Genomic DNA, 11,074 nt, shown 5'->3' on the forward strand with positions numbered 1-11,074 from the left:
AGTAGCGAGAAGGATTGGAGGACCAATGTGCAGCGTGGTAAGTGTCCTATGTTTTTTAATAAAGACAATAGAACACTCGAACAAAACAACAAACGATGACGTGAATATACAAAACTGAAAACAGTACCGTGTGAACCAAACACTCACATGGAAAACAAACACCCACAACCCAAAAGTGAAACCCAGGCTACCTAAGTATGATTCTCAATCAGGGACAACAATTGACAGCTTCTGATTGAGAACCATACTAGGCCGAACTCAAAAACCAACATAGAAAAACAAACATAGACAGCCCACCCAACTCACGCCCTGACCATACTAAAACAAAGATATAATAACAGAACTAAGGTCAGAATGTGACAGCTGCTATTGACCACCAAGTGCTAACAGTATCTGGATATGTGTGAAACGCTTGATAATGTATGTGATATCAACAGAGGTATATTTCCTGGGTGATTTAAATGTTGACTGGCTTTCATCAAGCTGCCCACTCAAGAAATAACTTCAAACTATAACCAGTGACTACAACCTGGTTCATGTTGTCAGTCAACCTACCAGGGTAGTTACAAACAGCACAGGAATGAAATCATCAACATGTATTGATCACATCTTTACTAATGCTGCAGAAATGTGCTTTAAAGCAGTATCCAAATCCATAGGATGCAGTGATCACAATATAGTAGCCATATCTAGGAAAACCAAAGTTGCAAAGGCTAGGCCTAATATAGTGCAGAGGTCATACAATAAGTTTTGTAGTGATTCTTATGTTGATGATTTAAAGAATATTTGCTGGTCTCTGGTGTGTAATGAGGCGCAACCAGACACGGCACTTGACACAGTTATGAAATTGCTTATTCCAGTTACTAATAAGTACCCACCCATTGAGAAAATGACTGTAAAATCCCTTTTCCATTGATGAGGAATTGAAAAATGGTATGGTTGAGAGGGATGAGGCAAACGGTATGGCAAATAAGTCTGACAGCACAACCGATTGGCAAATTGAGAAATAATGTGACTAAACTAAATACAAATAAACTGTACTATGAAACAAAAACAAATGATAAAGAATGATAGTAATACGCTTTAGAACACCTTAAATTAAATTTTGGGCAAAAAGTCAAACCCACTGATATTGCCAACTACTTTAATGATTTTCACATTGGCAAGATGAGCAAATTTAGGCATGACATGCCAGCAACAAATGCTGACACTACACATCCAAGTATTTCTGACCAAATTATGAAATACAAGCATTGTACTTTTGAATTCCGTAAAGTGAGTTTGGAAGAGGTGAAAAAATAATTGTTGTCTATCAACAATGACAAGCCACCGGGGTCTGACAGGATGGAAAATTACTGAGGATAATAGCAGACGATGTTGCCACTCCTATTTGCCATTTCTTCAATTTAAGCCAACTAGAAAGTGTGTGCCCTCAGGCCTGGAGGGAAGCCTAGGAAAGGATATTCAACAATCATTTTATTTTATTATTATTTTTTTTTAAAACCTTTATTTAACTAGTCAGTTAAGAACAAATTCTTATTCTTATTTATAATGACGGCCTACCAAAAAGGCCTCCTGCAGGGATGGGGACTGGGATAATTCAAAAAATACTTTTTATAAAAATATAGGACTAAACACACACATCACGACAAGAGAGACAACACAACACTACATAAAGAGAGACCTAAGACGACAACAGAGCATGGCAGCAACACATGACAACACAGCATGGTAGCACCACAGCATGACAACAACATGGTAGCAACATAACATGGCAGCAGCACAAAACAGGGTGTAAACATTGTTGGGTACAGACAACAGCACAAAGGGCAAGAAGGTAGAGACAACAATATATCACGCAAAGCAGTCACAACTGTCAATAAGTGTCAATGATTGAGTCTTTGAATGAAGAGATTGAGATAAAACTGTCCATTTTGAGTGTTTGTTGCAGCTCGTTCCAGTCGCTAGCTGGAGCGAACTGAAAAGAAGAGCGACCCAGGGATGTGTGTGCTTTGGGGACCTATAACATAATGTGACTGGCAGAACAGGTGTTTTATGTGGAGGATGAGGGCTGCAGTAGATATCTCAGATAGTGGGGTGTGAGGCCTAAGAGGGTTTTATAAATAAGCAACAACCAGTGGGTCTTGCGAAGGGTATACAGAGATTACCAGTTTACAGAAGAGTATAGAGTGCAGTGATGTGTCTTGTAAGGAGCATTGGTGGCGAATCTGATGGCCGAATGGTAAAGAACATCTAGCCGCTCAAGAGCACCCTAACCTGCCGATCTATAAATTACGTCTCCATAATCTAGCATGGGTAGGATGGTCATCTGAGTCAAGGTTACTTTGGCAGCTGCGATGAAAGAGGAGTGATTGCAATAGAGGAAACCAAGTCTAGATTTAACTTTAGCTGCAGCTTTGATATGTGCTGAGAGAAGGACAGTGTACCGTCTAGCCATAATCCCAAGTATTTGTATGAGGTGACTACCTCAAGCTCTAAACCCTCAGAGGTAGTAATCACACCTGTGGGGAGAGGGCATTCTTCTTACCAAACCACATGACCTGGATTTGGCCCGGATGACGTTGGGCCAATTGTGCGCCGCCCTATGGTACACCTGATCACGGCTGGTTGTGATGCCTATAGCACTGCGGTGCAGTGTCTTAGTCCACTGCGCCACTCGGGAGGCTTTCTTGGTTGAATTAAAGACATGCTCCGGAACTTTGGCGACTAGTAAGCTTTTTGCATAACCTATGAGCAGAATGACTCTATTACCTCAATTAGTCATTAAATCCATAGTATAAAAGGGATTGTTTACTGGGATCTGTGTGGTGTAATTTTCCCTACATTTAGACCAATGTGGGCAAGCCCCCTAGCAATTAGAGTTCTATCCAATGAGCTTCAGCCCCTTGCCATTTCAGAGACAGCTATCGAGATGCAAACAGCAGAGCGAGATAAATATGTTTCAAATGTTTCTCTCCCTTGACCCCTTTTCAACAAACGCACGTGTTGACTGATATTCCCATAATTCAAACATTTACTAAATCATTAAAAAAAATATGAAAAACATAAAACACCTCAATATTTTGTCATGCTGACATGAATCGACCAGGTGGATGACTTCTTTCAAAGAATTCACACATTTTAATGTAAAAAATATTACACAGCTCCATTTAGATTGCGAGTAATTAGCACTGTGACAACCAAACCGTAAGACAACCAACCCCGGTCTCCGGGGAAGCATATCAGTTTATCATACATATAGCAGAAAATTGGGCCAGACAGAGCAACAAACTATAGCTACACATTATACCCTTTTTATTTTTCTGTAAAGAAACTAACTGTACAGGTATTTCACTGACATTTATTTTAAGTGTTGAGTGACTGAATGGCATGTCTGTTCCCCCTTCTCTCCCCCTTCATTTCACCATCCCACCCACCTCAGGAAGGCCATTTAACTTCACCAGACTTTAAAAGAAGAAAGAGTGTACAGGTAGGAGACCAATCTTTCAATATACCACATCCTCTGGATTAACAGCCACACTTCATTTGACTATAGGTTAAGCGCTGCATCGTCATAGCATCTCAGTACATGTTCTCTAAACTTGACAATAGCTTAGCGGGGAGACCCGCTCAAGCAAAGTTTAAAAAAAGCTATTTTCTAAGCACTTCAATCGTGGGACGAGCACATAAAGTAAGGACAATTTAAATTCAAAGGAGATAGACCCAATTATTAAAGGTCGACTTTATCATCGCCCAGTAAGCAGAGTTGAAAACTGTACAGGGAGAATACTTCAATTACAATGCTTAAACCACTTAGCCATCACAGGAATCTAAGGAAATTGATGAGGATAAAGCAGAAGTGGGCTATATGCTTCAAGCAAGTTAAGAACATGGGTGGGGAGACCCCATTGAAATTCAGGTCCAAAGTCTAAAGAACTCGGCCATTGCAGCTGTTGGAATGCAAGTAAAGGGATTGGGATTTGGAAACAGACATCATTGGTGAAAAATGGTAAACTTGATGGCACAACATTTTGCTCTTATTGCGCCAATTAACCTCGGTCCTTTCCAAAGCTGTGAAGGTTGGAAGTTTAATGTGCAAGTCAAAAAACTATGTGCAGAGAAAGTACAAGTGGACTATTCACTGAGAATAAGATTTAAAAAAGAGCAGAGAGACCCCATGGGGTTTCAGGTCTGAGGACATACCGACCTGTCTCTCAGAATTTACATCATAAATCTAATACAAACAACAGTCTCTGTACTGAAGAGACTATTTTAACTCTTTACCAATGCAGATATACTCTGAGCACCTGAATCAAAGGACAAGTCCATGCATTAAGCAAACATTATCCATATCAAGTCTCCAATGACATGTTGCAAATAAAGACTGGTTTGTCAAAGCGCTGTGAGCAGGGTTCAAATCTGCGCGGGGAGACCCCATTGGATTTCAAGTCCAACGCCTTAACCACTCGGCCATCGCAGCTTGCTACATTAAAAACCAGGCCTTAACCAGTCGGCTATCTGATTCTGTACATTTTACTTCTGTAAAGACTAGACTTTCTACTGAAAAGCCTATTTGAACTGTTTGTCAAGGAAAAAATATTCTGAGCACTTGAATGAAAGGACATTAAGCACATTATCCATGTCTCCAATGATATGTTGCAAATAAAGACTGGTTTGTCAAAGCGCTGTGAGCAGGGTTCGAACCTGCGCGGGGAGACCCCATTGGATTTCGAGTCCAACGCCTTAACCTCTCGGCCATCACAGCTTCTCCTGTTTCCTACAGGCCCTTAACCAGTCCGCTATCTCTTTCTGTCCATTTTACCTCTAAAGTGACCAGATTATTGCTATTGAAGAGCCTACTTGAAACCTTTGTCATGGAAGATCAATTCTGAGCACTTGAATCAAAGGACATGTCCAAGCATTATCCATATCAAGTCCCCAATGACATGTTACAAATAAAGACTGGATGGTCAAAGCGCTGCTCGCAGGGTTCAATCCATTATTTTTTCAAGCAAAGTTTAAAAAAAAGCTATTTTCTAAGCAAGCACTTCAATCGTGGGACGAGCACATAAAGTAAGGACAATTTAAATTCAAAGGAGATAGACCCAATTATTAAAGGTCGACTTTATCATCGCCCACTAAGGAGAGTTGAAAACTGTACAGGGAGAATACATTGGACTTCAATTACAATGCTTAAACCACTTAGCCATCACAGGAATCTAAGGAAATTGATGAGGATAAAGCAGAAGTGGGCTATATGCTTCAAGCAAGTTAAGAACATGGGTGGGGAGACCCCATTGAAATTCAGGTCCAACGGGAGGTGGGGGGTAATAGATCCAACGGGAGGTGTCGAGTTGTTTGGGAACTCGGCTGGGGTGTTCAGAGATTATTATTTTATGTACACCATTTATTTTCCTTTTATGTGAACGCAGCTGTAATTACTATCCACTTTTACCCAGCGATGACTTGCACTAAAGTTTGATTACTGCTCGATGACGATGACTAGTACCTTAAATCTATTGACATGGAAGTGCCATGGTCTAGGGCATGCAATAAAACGAAAAAAGATACTATGTGCTCTAAAAAAGGAAAAAGCAGACATTGCGCTATTACAAGAGACACACCTCTGTGATGCTGAACATGCCAAACTCCGCAGAGCTTGGGTGGGACAGGTGTATTTCTCATCTTTCAAATCAAACAGTAGAGGCACAGCCATACTTATCCATAAAAATGTTCCATTCATAATTGACAAAAACATATCTGATCCGGAGGGGAGATTTATTTTGATAACTGGGTCACTATATGGTCAACCAATTACTATATTAAACATATACGCCCCTAACACAGATACTCCTGCCTTCATGTCAAAAATTATAACCCTGTTCAATGAGCATTGTGTCTCCTTTGGCGTGGTGGCCGGAGATTTTAGTTGTACCCTTAACCCAACCCTAGACAAATCATCTCAAGTCCCCACCACAAATCCTAGATCTGCAAAGATGTTGAACTCTCTTACTAAAGAGATGGGACTGATAGATATCTGGAGAGAGAATAATAGCTCATCTATGGACTATACATACTACTCTAATGTCCATAACACCTACTCCCGTATAGATTACATTTTTATCCCAAAGCGTTTCATAAATTCAGCCACATGTACAATCGGACCCATAGCACTTTCAGATCACACCTTTGTCCACCTCTGCTTTGACCTCTGCAAAAACATCCCGAGGTCAAAGAGCTGGAAATTCAACACCTCCATGCTATCAAATGACGAGTTCCATACATTGGTAACTACATGGATAGACAACTACACACAAGACAATAAAGACTCCTGTTTCTCCAGCCACAATGTGGGACGCTGCTAAAGCCACACTAAGAGGTAATCTAATTGCATATGCTTCCTCTAAGAAAAAAGCAATGGAAGCACACAGGCTAGATCTTGAGAGGGAGCTGGAATGCTGTGAAAAAATACATAAACAATCCCTAGACAGCACCTCCTGGAGTCATCTTAAAGCAGCCAAAGCCAAACTGAATTTGGACTACACTCGGGAGATAAAAAAAAAGTTTTCTTTACTAAACAGAAATACCATGAGTATAGCAATAGGCCCAGTAGATTGCTTGCTTACCAATTAAAAAAGGAGCAGTCAGAGCGTACAATCATGGCTATCCGAACAGCAGAGGACGAGGTCACATATGACCCAAAAAAGATCAATTTAACTTTTCATGATTTTTACTGCAAACTATATACCTCTGAGAGAAAACACACAGAGGCAGAACTCCACTCTTTCCTAGAGGGAATCTCGCTACCTAAACTATCAGAGACCGACCAGGAAGATCTCAACTCCCCCTTCACTCCTGAGGAGATCCTGGAGGCAATTACCTCCATGCCACCTAATAAGTCCCCAGGCCCAGATGGATTCCCCAGAGAGTTCTACAAAGCTTTTTGGCCCCAGCTCAGCCCTATCTTCATGCCAATGCTGGAGGATTTTTGCAAAAACTGAGTTCTCCCAGACTCAATGCACACAGCTCGCATTACAGTGTTGCTAAAAAAGGACAAGGACCCCCTATCCTGCTCGTCCTTCCGGCCCATAAGCTTGTTGGATTTCGACTATAAAATAATTACCAAATTGCTCGCCAAGAGACTAAACACTCTTCTTCCCAAAATAATAAAAGCGGACCAAACTGGATTTATTAGAGACAGATACTCTTCTGATAACATTCGCCGTCTTTTTGATATTATTGATCAAGTAAACGCACAAAAGACCCCTGTCCTGCTGGCTTCACTGGATGCTGAGAAGGCGTTTGACAGGATGGAGTGGAGCTTTCTGTTTTCAGTCTTAGAAAAGTTCAATATGGGCCCAAATTTTATTAAATGGATCAAATCACTATACTCTCATCCAAATGCCATGGTGACTACTAATGGACTGAACTCGGACAGATTCCCTCTGGAACGGGGCACAAGACAAGGGTGCTCGCTGTCCCCCCTGCTCTACTTGTTGGGGGCGGAGCCTCTGGCAGAGCTGATAAGGAGCAATCCAAGTATTATGGGTGTTTCTGCAGGTGGCCTGCAGCACAAGATTTCGCTTTACGCGGATGATGTCTTGCTCTACATATCCAACCCTGAGAAATCACTCCCTCTCATTTTAGACACAATTGCTCAGTATGGCAAGTTTTCAGGTTACAAGATCAATTTTAACAAATCCACTGTCTGCCCTCTCAATATTACACTCACCAGCTCTATGAAGACACTTTGTCCTTTCCAATGGAAAACACACGGGTTTCAATACCTCGGGATCTTCATAACACCAGATCTGAATAGCCTTTTTAAGGAAAATTATCTTCCACTCCTGGATCGAATCAAGAACGATCTCCAAACCTGGATCTCCCTCCCAATTAGCTTAGTAGGAAGAATTAATGTAATCCGTATGAACGTCCTCCCTAGACTAAACTACTTATTTCAGATGCTCCCATGCTATCTCCCAGTTTCCTTCTTCAAAACAACTAACCAAAGCATCACCAAATTTATATGGGGCAATAAAAAACCTAGGATCAAGTTTTCCACTTTATCAAAACCGGAATCTAAAGGTGGTCTTGCCCTTCCCTCCCTTCAACTGTACTACTGGTCTGCCCAAATCCGCAACATGCTAACATGGATCACAAACAGACAAGAGTCAACGTGGATTCAGATAGAAGCCCAATCCTGTGGTTCATTGCCCTTAAGTTCAATTATATTCATTAATAACTTTAGTGAAGTGGGCAACATAGCCAAAACCTTTGCGATTTACAGCACCCTACTAGCGTGGAGGGACTGTAAGAAATACCTGGGCATTTCCTCCCAAATATGTTCTCACTCGCCTATAGTAGGCAACCCAGACTTGCCAAAAGCCCTGAGGGATGCCAACTTTAATCTTTGGCATACTCTAGGAATCAGGACCTTTTCAGACCTATTTCATCAGAAAACCACTACACTGAAATCCTTTCAAGAGCTCTGCAGTGAATTCGATGTGCCAAGATCCCATTTTTTTAAAAAATATCTTCAAATTAGACATGTAATTTCCTCATTTACCTCCAAGAGGAGGTTTAGAACTCAGTTGAATGAAGTTGAAACCCTTCTTGTCACAGCACAATCCATTAAAGGCAAAATATCTTACATCTATAGACTCCTTTCTGAGAAAGGAAGCTCCTCCTTTACTCCTTTGAAAATTATCTGGGAAAAAGGACCTTGGTCTGGCTATCAGTGATGAGTTATGGGCGGAGGTTTGCGACAGGGTATACTGCTCCTCTACCAGTGTAAAAATGAAAGAATCTAATTACAAATTTTTGTACAAATTTTATTATACTCCTTTGAGACTCCATAGAATGAAAACAGATATGTCTCCTAACTGTAAAATATGTACCTCTGAAAGCGGAACCTATATGCATGTATTTTGGAGCTGTAGGGAGATTGCCAGATTCTGGCAATCTGTACATACTGCTGCACAGAAAATACTAGAGGTACAGTTTGATATGACCCCGTGTATCTATCTTCTTAATGCCCAGCAGGACTTTGTTCTTGATCCTGACAGAGAAAATTTGCTTATGACTATTACATACTTTGCTAAGAAATGTATTCTTCTATTGTGGGCCTCTAATACCCCTCCTACATTTAAAATGTGGATTGACCAGATTGTTGACTTTCTTCCTCTTGAAAAGCTCACTTATGACCTCCACAAGAGACAGCCCAAGTTTGATAGACTCTGGTCTCCACTATTCAACTATATTTCAAACTGGACAGAGTGAACGGGGTGACTAGGGAAATGCGCAGATACATGTTGTGTAAGGTACTGTAAAACCTAAAAATGAATTATTGGCCCGTCGTCTCAGCGAATGCTTGAAATAGCTGATAAGAACATTGATAGTGCTGCTGCAAGTGTTATGTTTTTTTTTTCTAATTTTGTTTTTGAGTACGTGTGCGTAGGTGTGTGTGTATGTATATGTGCGTATGTATGTACATATATATATGTACCAAGGAAAATATATAGATTAAGAAAAATAAATGCTTTTATTTGACTTTATCATTCATTTTAATTGTATTTTTATTTTTTCAAAAGTATTATTATTTTGTAATTTTTTATTTTTTTAAAGCCTGTCACATCTGTGAATGTGGAATGTGTTTTGTTGGTTGATTGAAAAACAAGAAAACTTAATAAAACTTTAAATTGAAAAAAAAAAAAGAAACCAGAACTTAACCAGTCGGCTATCTGATTCTGTACATTTTACTTCTGTAAAGACTAGACGTTCTACTGAAAAGCCTATTTGAACTGTTTGTCAAGGAAAAAATATTCTGAGCACTTGAATGAAAGGACAAGTCCGTGCATTATCCATTATCCATGTCTCCAACGATATGTTGCAAATAAAGACTGGTTTGTCAAAACACTGTGAGCAGGGTTCAAACCTGCACGGGGAGACCCCATTGGATTTCGAGTCCAACGCCTTAACCACGTGGCCATCACAGCTAGCTACATTAAATACCAGTCGGCTATCAGATTCTGTACATTTTACTTCTGTAAAGATCCATGCATTCTGTAAAGACTTCTACTGAAGAGCCTGTTTGAACTATTTGTCTATTTGAATTTTATTCTGACCACCTGAATCAAAGGACAGGTCCATGCATTAATATCAAGTCCAATGACAAGTTGCAAATAAAGACCGGTTTGTGAAAGCGCTGTGAGCAGGGTTCGAACCTGCGCGGGGAGACCCCATTGGATTTCAAGTCCAACACCTTAACCACTCGGCCATCACAGCCTGCTACATTAAAACCAGAACTTAACCAGTCGGCTATCTGATTCTGTACATTTTACTTCTGTAAAGACTGGACTTTCTACTGAAAAGCCTATTTGAACTGTTTGTCAAGGAAAAAATATTCTGAGCACTTGAATGTAAGGACAAGTCAATGCATTAAGCACATTATCCATTATCCATGTCTCCAATGATATGTTGCAAACCGCTTTGACTGGTTTGTCAAAGCGCTGTGAGCAGGGTTCGAACCTGCGCGGGGAGACCCCATTGGATTTCGAGTCCAACGCCTTAACCTCTCGGCCATCACAGCTTCTCCTGTTTCCTACAGGCCCCTAACCAGTCCGCTATCTCTTTCTGTCCATTTTACCTCTAAAGTGACCAGATTATTGCTATTGAAGAACCTACTTGAAACCTTTGTCATGGAAGATCAATTCTGAGCACTTGAATCAAAGGACATGTCCAAGCATTATCCATATCAAGTCCCCAATGACATGTTACAAATAAAGACTGGATGGTCAAAGCGCTGCTCGCAGGGTTCAATCCATTTTTTTTTTTCAAGCAAAGTTTAAAAAAAAGCTATTTTCTAAGCAAGCACTTCAATCGTGGGACGAGCACATAAAGTAAGGACAATTTAAATTCAAAGGAGATAGACCCAATTATTAAAGGTCGACTTTATCATCGCCCACTAAGGCGAGTTGAAAACTGTACAGGGAGAATACATTGGACTTCAATTACAATGCTTAAACCACTTAGCCATCACAGGAATCTAAGGAAATTGATGAGGAGAAAGCAGAAG

At 40.5% G+C, this 11,074-nt stretch overlaps 5 non-coding genes across 5 annotated transcripts; all 5 read right to left on the minus strand.

Annotated features, from left to right (window-relative positions):
• Positions 1-4,398: 4,398 nt before the first annotated feature.
• trnas-uga (transfer RNA serine (anticodon UGA)) lies at positions 4,399-4,480 on the minus strand. The gene has a single exon. It is a non-coding gene; the product is annotated as a tRNA-Ser (tRNA).
• A 203-nt stretch (positions 4,481-4,683) lies between these two features.
• trnas-cga (transfer RNA serine (anticodon CGA)) lies at positions 4,684-4,765 on the minus strand. Its single transcript has one exon. It is a non-coding gene; the product is annotated as a tRNA-Ser (tRNA).
• A 5,148-nt stretch (positions 4,766-9,913) lies between these two features.
• Positions 9,914-9,995, minus strand: trnas-cga (transfer RNA serine (anticodon CGA)). Its single transcript has one exon. It is a non-coding gene; the product is annotated as a tRNA-Ser (tRNA).
• A 207-nt stretch (positions 9,996-10,202) lies between these two features.
• On the minus strand, positions 10,203-10,284 carry trnas-uga (transfer RNA serine (anticodon UGA)). Its single transcript has one exon. It is a non-coding gene; the product is annotated as a tRNA-Ser (tRNA).
• Positions 10,285-10,506: 222 nt separating this feature from the next.
• On the minus strand, positions 10,507-10,588 carry trnas-cga (transfer RNA serine (anticodon CGA)). The gene has a single exon. It is a non-coding gene; the product is annotated as a tRNA-Ser (tRNA).
• Between the last annotated feature and the right edge of the window lie 486 nt (positions 10,589-11,074).

This window comes from Oncorhynchus mykiss, chromosome 12 (genome assembly GCF_057628025.1).
Source record: "Oncorhynchus mykiss isolate SJ-2025 chromosome 12, ASM5762802v1, whole genome shotgun sequence".
NCBI lineage: Eukaryota > Metazoa > Chordata > Actinopteri > Salmoniformes > Salmonidae > Oncorhynchus > Oncorhynchus mykiss.